Source organism: Zingiber officinale, chromosome 7A (assembly GCF_018446385.1).
Source record: "Zingiber officinale cultivar Zhangliang chromosome 7A, Zo_v1.1, whole genome shotgun sequence".
Taxonomy (NCBI): domain Eukaryota; kingdom Viridiplantae; phylum Streptophyta; class Magnoliopsida; order Zingiberales; family Zingiberaceae; genus Zingiber; species Zingiber officinale.
In genome coordinates, this window is record NC_055998.1 from 120704299 (window position 1) to 120718463 (window position 14165).

Sequence of the window (14165 nt, forward strand, 5' to 3'; positions counted from 1 at the left end):
GCTACCCGCTCGGCCCGGCGACCCTGTTCACCATGAGCGTCGGAGACCCGACTCCCCGTCGGGTTGTCTTTGCTTCCGCTTATACCCCGTTCGGCCGGTCAGTCCCCCCTTTTTCGGTCGGCCGTTTGACCTTTAACCTCCACGTGGCGTTGACTTCCCTCAAAGGGGGCCCCCCGTCCTTACTGCCGGATCAAGGAAAATTGTTGCTGTTATCACAAAAGTTAACACGTGATGTACTAACACATGCACCCAATGGATCTACACAATCTAATTCTTCCCAACTAAGCATAGCATAAAGAAAAGTTGCTCAATAATCTATACCATTATAGGTTCATTGCTTGGTAGCAAAATTCTGAAACCTGCAAGGCTCAAAATGATCCGACTGTGCCCCTTACGGTAACAGGTAAACATCTAAACACTAAATATAAGGGCTAAAGAACCCCATCTACAGGCCTAATCTGTACAAATCCCATTTTAATTTCTCTATGAGACCCACGACAACAAATTTCAAAACTAAAAATCTTACATGCTTCGAATTCAAGGAGAAAAAGATCTGAAACTACTCCTACCGCAGGTGAGAAGCAACTTACCTTTGCTTTTGGGACTTACAACCGGAAGAGGAAGGTTCTAGGGTTCGGAGAAGCTTCAAATCTCGGCGGCTTCTTTGTGTTTCTGAGCTCCCCTCATCGAGGTGGTCACGCACGGGTGAAGACTAGCCAGAAAAAGCCTTTCACCGGCGCCGGAGACCAAGCCCTAACACGGCTGCGATTTCGCCCGAGAAAATGCCGACGCGAGAAAGGAGAGGAGAAAGTGAGGGAATTAGGGTTCGCGTCGGGCGCAGGAAAAGGATTAAATCCTTATACTTAGGGTTATATTCGGTTCCAACTATAGCTTATATATATATTATTTCCTACTTGATTAACAAAATGTTTGTGAAACAGTTGGCTAACTGGATTCGATCAAGGTTTGGTTTGGTCTGAGGTTGCTGGTTTGAACCTCGGCTTGGACATTTTTTGTCGAAACTTCTTTCGTTTAGTAAAAATATCAAACGACCTCCAAAAATTGTATAAAAATACTCTAAAAATTTCTAAAAATCCCTAGAATATTTCTATAGCATTTTTAAATATTTTTAAATTACTTTTAGGACTTGAATTGAGGAAATTTGGGTTGTTATATCTATCAACTCCTGTACATTTGGTAAAGTAATTAGATCACAAACACTCTAACTTTAATCCACTTGTTATTCATTAGAACCTAAGTTAAATCATTTGTGCAAATTATACCAACAATCTCTCACTTTTTGATGCAATGACAACCTGGGTTAAAGTTAGAGAAAAAATAATATTGAAAGATGATATGCAAAATGCAAACAAATGATCTAAGTTAGTTTTAAATTTGATTTACTTGATCAAGTTCATCTGTTCCTTTTCTACATTAACCCTTACCCTCCCCTTTGGCATTCATAAAAAAAATAAGGTAAAAGAAAGACAAGCATAATATTGATAAGTAATATCAGACATTAATGCAGAAATATAACTAGAAGTCAATAGAAAAATAATAGTAAAAAATAGCATTGCATCAAATATGAATCCAGAAGCTATGAACATAAATGAGTAGCAAAAATACAACTCAAAAAGTCTGGTTAGACGAGGATGACGGACGGTGGGTTGGACCCCATGATTGGAGTATCTCTAGAATCTGCTAATGTCTAGCCTGCGTTTCCCGATGGCCAGTCCTCGTCTCCTCCCAAAGATCATGTACCTCTTGTCGTAAGCTAGTCATAGATGTCTCTAGATGAGTAGCTCGGTTAGAAAGAGTAGGATCGACTAGAGGTGGTGGAATCGGTAGATACTTAAGTATCAAATCTGCCTCTGGATCATCCTGAGGTTGCTCCTAAGGGACAGGAGGATGCTGGGCAGGCTGATGCTGGTCTGGCTGATGTTGGGCTACCCTCCAAGACACTATACCCTGATCATCTATATGGATGGTGGCTAATAACAAATCCCTAACACCTATCATGCAGAACTCATTTAGGGGTGTGACATCACCTGTGGTGACATCAATACCTAATGAGTGTAAGTATGCAGTCAAAATATAGTAGTAGGGCATATGGATTCGTCTACTAGTGCAGATACAGGCTCAGTAGATAATAGTATGGAACATGTGAATGCTAATATCTATATCTAATCTCTGACAGAAGACATATTGAGGAAAGAGTGAAAAGGTCGTATCACAGCGACATCTCTAGTGGTGAGTGGCAAGATGCACTTCACCAGGATCCGATAGAGAATGTAATGTTGAACACTAAATGTGACTGATCTAATGGTGATAGTCGGTACCCTCTCACCTCCAAAAAATATGAATAGATCGTATCTAAAGTGATGTGGGAGTAGAGATCATCAAATGATAAATCCTTAGGAGGGTAACAAACAAAGAGAACAACTGAGGGTCGCAGACCTAGGAAGTCTCTTGTAACGACCCACCTTTCTACACTACTACTATTCTCTAAAGGTGACCGTTACTTGACTACTAACTCTACTTAACCGGTACGCTACTTAACTTCGAGAAATCCCTACCAAAAAATTTCGGCAGAGTCTCCCCTGTACCGGTGACCCCAAACTGGGATACAAACACTATATACACAGCCACAGGCGGCTGGAACATATTTTTCACAACCACGCAGAAATAATAACACGACACTAAAAAGAAACTATTCTAGCAATAGAAAACTATATAGCTCCATCAATAGGAAATAACTCAACTAACAATGCGGAATAGACTCAATTAATCAACATAGACAAAGGAAACAACTAATACAATCTCTATCAACTTAATAACTGAAAGAAAACTCAAAAGGAGTCTTGACAGTTTCCTTAGCAAATTCATGATCTCTCCATAGTCCTGGCATCACACACCGTCACAGCATCTCCTTGTCGCCTTCCTTTCATACTTTAGCTTTTCCTTTATCTGCAGTAGAAGGAAATGCAGTCTATAAGCATAAAGCTTAATGAGCGCTATCTACTATATGAATAAAAACATGCTAAAACTGGATGCTAACAGGTAAAGCCACTCATGCTCATAAATAGCAAAGAAATCGACTAACAGAAAAGCCATCACGTATAGCTACTCATGCTAACTGAAATACTAAACATGTATAGCTAATCATAGAACTATCATGTATATCAATAGAAAACTGAACTGATACATTAGCTGATCTAATTAATGCTAAACTGAGTCTAACTTGTATTCACATAACTAATTTGTGAAGTTTTGAAAACTATTTACATAATAGATCAAAATAATAATCATGCTGCTGATGGGCCCGGCAACTGTACTTGCTGTGCGCGCATCCCTAACTAAACCCGGGATTGCAAGTTCCGAGTCTAGTAGGGTTTACTAGGTTATCTAAACCTAGGGACGACTGTGGGAGCCCAACCCAATGGATATCTAATCCAGTACAGTGCCACTGCTGAAAATAAAATACTGATTTCATAGCTAATTTTCTTACCTTGCTTTAACTAGGTTATCTGAACCTAGAACTAGGTTATCTGAACCTAGAGGCGACTGTGGGAGCCCACCCATTGGACCGTAGTCCCATATAAGCTGAAGCAAGACTAAATAAGTTATTTTAAATGCTTCTACTGCATTTACTGAGCTATTAAAATGCCTACTGTAGCATTATATTGAGCTAAGCATTTTATCAAGCACTTGGGATGCACTAGAACACACTCTACGTACTGAAAATCTGTATATAAAGCTTAACATAAATCTGCATGTAAAGCTTAATAAAAATCTGCATACTAAGTTTATCAAAATCTGCATACTAAGCTTATCTAAAATCTGCATGCAATACTTATGAAAATATGCTTATTAAAAATCTGCATACTTTACTTATAAAAAATCTGCATGCTATAAAAATAGAACTGCTCATGTTATTCCAATAGCAAATAGGAAACTAGAACAACTTAAGCATGCTGTGAAAGTAAAACAACTTAAGCATACAAAGAGATCTAACTATACTAAAATTCTGCACTATACTACTAAATTCTGCATACTATAAGCTTAACAGAATTCTGCTCTATAAGCTCTAAGATTGCCTCGGCAATTAAACAGTGAGCTAAAGTGTATAGTAGCTCCAAAGGTTGTTCACACTTAGTAATTTAACACAAAACTAAAGCTAGTTAAGGTCACAAACAACCTAAAAAACTGAAAGTATTTCATACTTTAGGAACCTAAAGATTTAGACTAATTGTTCATAACACATGCACCCAAACTAAATCTGAAACCTAATACATAAAACCGAATCTGATATGAAATTCAGTCTACTAATTTTATAATAGCAGAACCTCAATTCAAATCATCTTTAGTCTCAATTCAAAGGATTCGGTGCATGATTAACATCTAGAACTTGTAATACAAAACCGTATGCTTACAGGATAAGGAATCAATTCACATAACAGTCATCAACAAAAAAAGTAGACAACTCAATTTCCTTGGCAGTTTTCAACTTTCCAAAAACCATCTCAAGCTAAACCTGCTGGGATTTTCATACCTATGTAAAGCTTGGAATTTCTCTTAAACTTCTAACACTTCAATACTAAGGTAAAGATTAACAGAACGTGGCTGATAATATTTATGGAATTCCTTCTAATATGAATAGCAATTCATAAACAGATGCAAGCTAATATAGCATGGCAATTGATACTGAAAGAAATACCATTCTAAGGAACTAAAACTCCATTACCCGAAGCTAACATAACATTGCAGCTTGATATTAAATGAAATCTTCTACTGTAATAAAATCCAACACTAAAATAATCATCAAACTAATCTCATTAACAGTAGCTTGACAGTTCATTCACAATTTCTAACCATACTTGTGCTGTTTTGAATCACATCTCAACTTCAACATAAGCATATCATTCCTCATATTAGGGATTTACCAATCACCTCTAACACCTTTGGCTGTCTTTTCCCATGCAAAACATACAAACCATCCCCTGCCTATTGTAGACACAAAAGAACACTAGAAGCTTTAAGAGAATTTGCACTGTTTCAATTGTTGCTCACGCCTACCACAACACTAAGAAGCTAGAAGATAAATGAGAAATCCAACTATCTGCTTGAAATAAAAAGGCAATTCGGGTTTGTACAGCAGCAAAAGAAAACGAAAGGAAAAATATAAGCATAAATTCTGAATTCTGCTACAACATGCTTCGAAATTCAAAGGAACGAAAATCCGAAAGCCATGAAAACAAATCGAAGCTCGGAACAACTCCTACTGCAGGTGAGAAGCAACTCACCTCGCTGTTCTTGGACTTACAACCGAGAAGAAGGAGGCTTCTAGGCTTCGGATATATGCTTCCTCGACGATCTCTTGGTATCTTCTTGCTCTCCTCGACGAGAGGATCACAAAGGTATGAAGAACTCACGGAGAAGGGTGCTCGCCGGCCGCCGGAGACGAAGCCCTAGCTTCGTCTCTGTTTTCGCCCGAGAGGAGAAGCGCCGTCACGAGAGGAGGAGAGGAGAAGATTTTGTCACCGGGGAAAACCTAAGTTCTCTTCTTATAACTTTAATATTCTGTTAACTAACTATTGCTTAAATACAACTTGATTCGGGTTTTATTAACAAACCCGCGGCTGGTCTATTGGTTGGCTGCATTCTGCTTCGGGCGCGACTCGCGGGTTCGAATCCCAGCTGCAACCATTTTATTTCCTATTATTCTCTGTTTCCTAACTACTGCTTAAATAGAATTTTTCTCCTTCTATAATAACAAATGACTGCTAGCACACTTGGTTAACCCAGTTTTAACCAAATCCCAGGTCGTAGCTTCGATTCCTCATCCGCGCACTTTTATTTTCAATTTATTTAAACATTCCTAAATACTGCTTATATATATTTCGCTCCATATAAGGTTATCAAAAATCGTGTAGCTCAGCTGGTTGGCTGCATCTGATTAGAACCTGGTTCGGGTCCGAGGTCTTGGGTTCAAAACCCGGCTTTAACATATATATTTTTTATTATTTTTTTTTAAACTTCTTTCTCTTGGTAAAAATACCGAACGAACTCCAAAAATTCCATAAAAATACTCTAAAAATTTTTAAAAATCTCTAGAATTTTTCTAAAATATTTCTAAATTTTAATAAGGTCTTTTAGAACTCTAAATCATGAAATTTAGGGTGTTACATCTCTAAGGGTGGTAGGAGATAATGTGACCTCTGTAGTGGCGACCCTAGAGGTATATGTAAAATCATCGACTTTGACTAAGTTATTGAACAATTCGGCACACAAACTGGAGTTAACCGAACTAGAACAATAATCTAGTCTATGTAGCTAATAATACTCAATAACTTCTATACTAGGAATACATGAATGCTGAAAGAAAGTCCTACATAAATATTGACTAGGTAAGAGCACATAAGAAATGAATAAAAATCTAGCCCTATGTTCTTCAGTGGGAAACCTAAGATCATTGCTAGGGGTCCTATAATATCAGTTATTTTCTTCCTACTCAATGATACAATAATAAAAATGAAAAACTAAATAATTATTAAAATATTAAAACAAAAAGTTTAAATTCTGAATATTACCGAGGCATTCTGAATATTTATAAAAGAAATAACGACCCCAGTTAATGCTCAACAATACGGCTTAAGAAATATATATATATACTCTTAGAGGTTCTTCACTGAACTTGGGCAAAGACAAAGAGATTGGGTGAGATAAAGGAGTGCCCCAGGGGTCCCTTATATAAACATCATTGGGCGCCCGAATAGTTTAAATGTTTGTATTGAACTAGATTTTCCATGTTTAAATTGCACATACTATGTTCAATTTGATTAATGCTCACAATGTGTTCGATCAAATTCTTCAACCAATAGTTATGTTTAATTTGACGCATTTTAGTTTGTTTAATTCTTACTTTGTCTTGTACTTTCAATTTCATTAAGTTCTAACTTTGATTTAATGCAATTAGGATAGATTAGTTTAGGCTTTCATTACATGCTTTAGGCTTTATTACATTCTTAGTTTCGTTAATGCTTTACTTCATGTTATGCCCATTGATAGATAATCTTGTATCGTAGTGTGACAATACGATGTAGGAAATCGTCAATGGTTAGTTAGGATAGATATAGTTTTCTTTACTTGTATTTTCTTTCATTATTTAGATTAGATTTCATTTGATGCTTCGCTATTTCATTCCCTAGATTAATCGTGTTGATAATTAACCCATAGCGTAGAGTGGCAATGCGTTGTGGATTAATTGTTGGCACCTAGTTAGATTTTATTCCAGCATTAGATTAGTTTTCTATACTTGTTCTGCTTTTAATTTGTTAAATTTAGAATAAAAAACTCAAACCCCATTTCCATATTAAAACCCCCAAAAATATAAATAATATACGATCCTAGATTACCATCCTATCGTTGTTTCATTGGCTGACAACCCGAGTCATTCATATGCTACATTAGCATAGGAGGGGTTTGGTATTTCATCATTTGATGCCCAATTCGTGACAAAATTGGGTCAAAATAAAATTGGCACCGTTGCCGGGGAAATCAAGAAGAAGAAGTGGGTTGTGGTTGGTCGGCCGGCGGCAGTGAAAGCAAAGGAGAAGTCGCCGGCCGGAGAGAAGAAAGAAGGAGAGGGAGGTGCTGTGTGGGAGGAGCGTGTGCGTGCCCTAACCCGCAAGGAAGAAAACGCGCAGCAGAGTGAGAGGATTTCGGCACTGTGTTGTGCGGGTGAGAAATGGATGTCTTAGTGGGTCGGATCTGGGTTAAGGAGAAAAGAGTCCGAATCCAATGAGGTTTTTAATTGATTTGAAATTAAGTGTGAAGTTAGGCTTGAATCAAATTGGACTCTTCTCTCTTGGAATGAAATGATCGGATGGTTTAAATCACTTTAAATCAAGATGGAAGGTTGGATCACTTGATCTGACTAAAGGGGCAAGATTTCTCCTGATCTGGATCAACGGTTCACACTGATTCAACTTGATCTCTTCCGTTTGACCTCCAAATCAAGCCAAATTTGATCCAACTTGATCCTAATCCATGGCTCTTTGAATTTCCTATGAAACCACATAAAAATATGAAATTAAATTTCACAATTTGTAGGAAACTTACAATTAAGTCAAAAAATAAATTCTCCTCACAAAATGTAATATAAACACAATATTAAGCATGTGATAAGGTAAAAATGCTAAGTCTAAGAGCCAAAATAATGCACAAAAATACATGTTATCAGTGTCCAAGGCGCCTTCAGGTGCTTCGACGGTGCCTCTGTGCCACTTCCACGCGAGCCTTCAGCCAAGCCACCCGAAGCACTCCAACAGCCTCAGAAGTGCCTTGAACACTGTTCATTTGAGCCTTTTGTGTGTTTTTCACTCCCTACAAGATACATTAGTTCAAAATACCAAACATACCCTATAAAATAAAGTTAGTACGATAAAATATGATTAATAAAACTATTTAACAATCTCTAGACTGTCCGATGCTGACTTTCAGATATCCTAAAAATCCTAGGTCAAATCGACACCTATTATTCCCTCAACGGGGAACGCGTCCTTACCTACTCCTCTCAAGAGAAATTACCTTTTGTCAGACTAGTCCTCCAGACTGCCTGGACTTTTTCTTAGCATCCAAGACTTTAGGACTTTATGCTGAATGTCTGATCCATGACCCGTCTAGTCTTCCACCTAGTGTCTGTGCCCCCCAAGATTTTCACCTAGAGTCCTTGACTCTAGGATTTCATCCAAAGTCCTTGATCCGCCAAGACTTTCTCTCAGCCCCCCGGACCAGGACTTCATTGTCTAACTGTAATTAGGACTTTCCACCTACCTAGTCTCAACTAGGACTTTTGCTTAAGACAACTTAGGACTTTCCTACCAGCTCAATCACACTTGTTAGACAACAAGACAACTTAACTTTAAACCTTTGTCATTATCAAAACACAAGTTTGATCGTCTAGTGCTCCCTACACCAATATTTTCATCTCCATATTTGAATTTTCTAAGTCAATCAAAGGCTTGTATCCTTTGTGGATGTTGAATCATTGGTCAAAATCTATCTTCAGATACACCTCCATTTGCTTCTTCCAATACGGTAAGTCATCCCTATTGAAGAGCGGGGGACAAATGGTGCTATATCCTTTAGTTTAGGCCATAGAACCTTGCACACAAAGAAAAGGAAGAAAGAAATCCCAAGACTAGGTCTTGGATTAGTAGTGTGGAATATGTAGGACTCTTGACGACTGGCTAGAGGGGGTGAATAGCCCCACAAAGAAAAATGAACCTTCCTCAAACTTTATAGCTTAATAACAATCAACACTTGCATAAACAAAATAAAAGACTAAAAAAGAAGAGGTACGAAAAGGGTTACTTAATTACAACTGGGGAGGTTATTAATCCAAGGAAGTTAGAGCTCACTAAACAATCTCCTTCGGGCAAAGAAGCCTCTTACAGCAGTTGAAACACTCAATTACAGAGTCAAACTCAGGAAGAATCAATTACAAGTGTTCTTCTTTGCTACTGGGCCCAGGGATGTATTTATAGCCCTGGTCGGGGTGCCTAGAAGGGTTCCAAGTGCCTCTAGGGGATAAAATTTTATCCCCGTCATAACAAATCGCGACGAACGTGATCTAGATGAATTTCATAGTCCAGGCGGTCAGACTTAAGTTAACTTTATATTAACTATTTGGTCTAGGTTCTTGCTCTGGCTTCGGGTCTTCCACTCCGGCTCCTCTCGCTTGGGTGATCTCGGCCATCTGGAATAGGGCTCACCCGAACCCAACTTTCAACCTTCAAGCAATCTTCTACTTCAGCTTCTCGTCCCTTGTAACGTCGCACGCCTCCTTCTCATCGGCCCGCGTACTCTGTTGGATCGAGAAGCGCTAGAGGGGGGTGAATAGCGCTCGCGACTATTTCGTTCGATTCGTAAAATTATCGAAGTTAAAATACGCAGCGGAATAAAGAAACACAAACACAGAGACACAGGGGAATTTACTTCGTTCGGAGCCTTGATCGACTCCTACTCGAATGCCCGCAATCCTTATCACTTTCTGTAAGATATCGCAAAATAAATAATAAATATTACTGGACGAGAAATCTTATTGGATTTTTCCGAAATTTTTAGAAATTTTCTAGGAATTTTTTGGAACTTGTACGACGAGTTTTGAGGGGATCGTTCGGCGGGTGCGGATAAAGCCTGTTTGGGATACCCGTTTAAGTGAGGAAATGTTTAATATATAAATTCCTTTATTTCCTTTTCTCCCAAAACCAAATCGCCGATTCTCCACCCGACTCGAACTCTTTCCCCTCTTCTCCTCTCGCTGTTCTCTCGCGGATGAACCGAAGCCGGCGAAGTTTCAGCGACCGTCGACGTCGACTGAGGAGTACATTGTCGGAGATCGACCGAATCGGCGGAGTCTAGGGTTGTCTTCGGTCGAGGGGTGTCTGTTCCGATGAGTTCTGCGGTCGATTCTCCCCGCCCCTAATCGATCGTGTGTGCCGAACCCTAGTTCCTATTTCGCGCCGCTGGATGGAGCTCAGATTTGGTCGATGCCTTTCGTCTCTGATCTGTAGACACTCACGTTTCCTTGCGCCGATCACTGATGTCACTGGATCGAGCGAGATCCACTCGATCGCCGGCGTGAAGGGGGTAATTAGGGCATCAAGGGTGAGAAATCCGAACCTTATTCCTTCTATTTCTTTGATTTGTGCCCTAGCTTCAAACCTATACCCTTTGATTCTTCCTACTAACATCGCAGGATCAGATCTTGATCCTCTTCTTTGGGGTTGATTTAGGTCACGGATTGGGTGAATTCCTTGAAGACAACCGAATGAGGTAAGGTTAGGTTATTAATTCGGTTGGTGTTTGGATCTGTGATCTTCTTGCTTAATTCATTGCTTGATCCGATCAGGAGGTTTTGTTCTGTTCTTGCTGCGGTGTTCTTGATGCCGGCAGCACTCAAGCCAGCATCAACAGTAGCTTGATTGAGGTATGTGTAGGAGTAATTGAGTACATGATGTATTGATGAATTAAATTCATTGATTGTTTGGCTGCATTGGATGAATTTCATTATAGAATTGGAGGTGTTAATTGTGGGCAGAGTATAGATTTATTATGTGTTTGGAGGTTGGTTTGCCTTTCGGTGATGTAGTGGTTGATTGTTGATGATGATACCGGGTTAAGATGATCATATTATCATATTTCATTTAAGTTGTAATCTGTGTAGTTAGTTGTGCTAAGTCATGGATTGAATGATGGATTATTTTGGGTGGATGAATATTGTAGGATTGATTCATAATGTCTAGTAGATGGTTTAATGGATTGTGGGAATAAATCAAGTTATTTTGGATTGATTAATGGATTGTAGATAATGAGTGGAAAAATTGAAGGATTTATGATAGGCTTGATTGGTGAGAATTGAGGAATTTATTGGTGAATTAAGAATGAACTCATTATCTAGTTGGATCTTTAGGTGGGATTAAACAGGGTTACCTAATCGACGTAGGATTAGGTTTAGAGTTTGGTTAGTTGCTGATTATGTGATTAGCTAAACTATATATATATCATGTGATTTGCAGGGCGGTGATTCGAGGCGAGCGTCTCGATGTGGGGGTTGTATTCTGCACGATCTACGTTTAAGGCGGGTATTTCTTCCTTTGCCTCTATGTAGATTTTCTTTGAGCTTAGTGCATGGTTGTTATTTGACGGATTAGGTTACTTTACCTTATATCGTGTTCGGTTGTTGTTTTTCCTGCTTGTTACTTTTGCTTGAGCTTAGAGATGATCTATTTAATTCATATATAGTCTCAGCTCTTGATATCTACTCCGTTGTGATTACACGTGTAGAGTAGGTCTTGTAGGGATTGTCGGGCTGTTAGTATTAGCATGCTGATTTGGGTACATAATGTGGATTGTATGTAGTTTGGTATGTGTTTTAGGAGTCATCATGTTGACCCTACATTTGCATGTTGTATGTACACACGTGTGTGGTTATGTACTTTTTGAGGAGTTATGTTGATTGTAGGTTTGTGGTTTATACACGTGTCTGATGTGTTTATTATTGGAGGATTCATGTTGATTGTATTTACGATCTGTGCATATGTGTCCAGGGGGATTATTGGAGATTTTTGGTTGACTATACATATGTGGTTATATACATATGTTTGGTGGGATATATGGAGATATCATGATGATTATACTCATGTTGTGGGACACTTAGGTGGATTTAGAGTTGCATGGATGATGACGGTGTCCGTATCATGATTATATATATATATCATCATGTTCATCATTCATGGCATACTGACGACTATCGTCTCCCTTGTAGTTGAGAGGGTTGTCAGTCTTTTATAGCCGTCCATTCGGCCACTGATGGAGAGTGGTAGTTTGGAGTGGAGCTAGTCCTGTCGCGCTTACTCAGCTGCTCAGTGTTCTGTCAGCCTCGACCACTCTGGAGTAGTGAGTCTTGAGGGTACAGTGTCAGAGGGCTAGAGATGTGAGTGGTCAGGGACCCTTAGCTAGGTAGTTATATAACTACTTAGCTGACCGTCCGCTTCGGCCACCTATAGCGGTGTTTGTTCTGGAGGCTAGTACGGTTTGTCACGGACCCAAGCCTCTCGGCCATACAGGGGTCGTGGTGTCTAGAGAGGTGGCGGGGGTGACCATGGAGCATGCATGCACTTTTGCATTTGATGCGCGGTGCATCTTTGGAGATATATTTGCATACATGCCTAGTAGTTACTAGTTGCATGTGTTTGTGGTATGTTGCATTTGTTTGCGATATGATTGTTGCATATGGTTGTCATGTTGCATACATATCATTTATTTTACATGTATATGCAGTCGTATTTATATTGCACAGGTGTCACGGGTATATCTGTTGCAGATCCAGTGAGTTTACTGATCTTTGTACCTTGCGTCGATTCCAGATTGGGTATGTATCTGTTATCGTGTTAGTTGTGGTTTGTACAGTTATATGTCAGGTGATTATGTCAGATATGTTTAGGTGCATTGATTATAATGGTATGATCATGTTCTTTATTCCCTACTGAGACTGTATACTTGTGATCTCCATGTTTATAGACCATGCACTATCTTTTCTATTACCCGCTGAGTACCTATACTCACCACCGCATGTATACATTTATGTTTTCAGGTAGCTTGTAGATGGTTGGTGTAGCTCGGAGTATCCTGTCTGCCGGGTCCTCCGTCACATCCGAAGATTGTGTTGGTTTTCTTTGTATATTCTTTTCTTATTTTTGGCATTGTATTTGTGTATAGCCGTGTGGCTATCTTATGGTTTTGGCATTGTATTTGTGTTTAAGCCGTGCCGGCATGCATTGTATTTATTTGTGTTGTGTGGGCTTTCCTTCGTTTTTCCGCTGTGTTTTGGTACAGCCGTGTGGGCTGTTATATATATAATTGCGTGGTTGTGATTGTTTCATTCCAGCCGTGTGGGCTGTTATTATAACTGCGTGGTTGTGTATATAAATATTCCAGCCGCATGTGGCTGATGTATTTTGCTTGTAGTGATGCTTCAGATTGTCACCGGTACAGGGGAGATGCTGTCGGATTTTTGTCTGGCAGAGACTCTTTAAAATACGCAGCGGAATAAAGAAACACAAACACAGAGACACAGGGGAATTTACTTCGTTCGGAGCCTTGATCGACTCCTACTCGAAGGCCCGCAATCCTTATCACTTTCCGTAGGCAACAACTATAAGCTCGATAAGAATTACAAACTAATTACAATGAAAGTATAATAACAACTTTATGCCGACAACTAAGGAAGAAGAAACAGAGCTTCGGGTCGTCGGGAGGTTGTTGCAGCACTTCTGGATCGTGTCGTTAGCAGCTATATGCAAAAGAATTGCTTGGAGTAAATTGTTTCAAGGTGCTGTTCGAAGTGCTCTTTTATAGTGTGCTGGAGGTGCCTCCAAGGTTGTCCGAGGCGCCTCCAGGCACCGAGTCTGCTGCGATGATAAGTGCAGAACAAGTCACGCTTTATCCTGCTTGAGGTGCCTCCAGGCTGCTCCAAGGCGCCTCCAGCGTCTGGTCTAAGGCGCCTCCAGCCACGTCTGAGGCGCCTCCAGGCCTTCTGCGCAGACATGTGCTGGCTTGCACCCGAGGCCCCTCCAAGCCCCATGTAGGCACCTCAGACA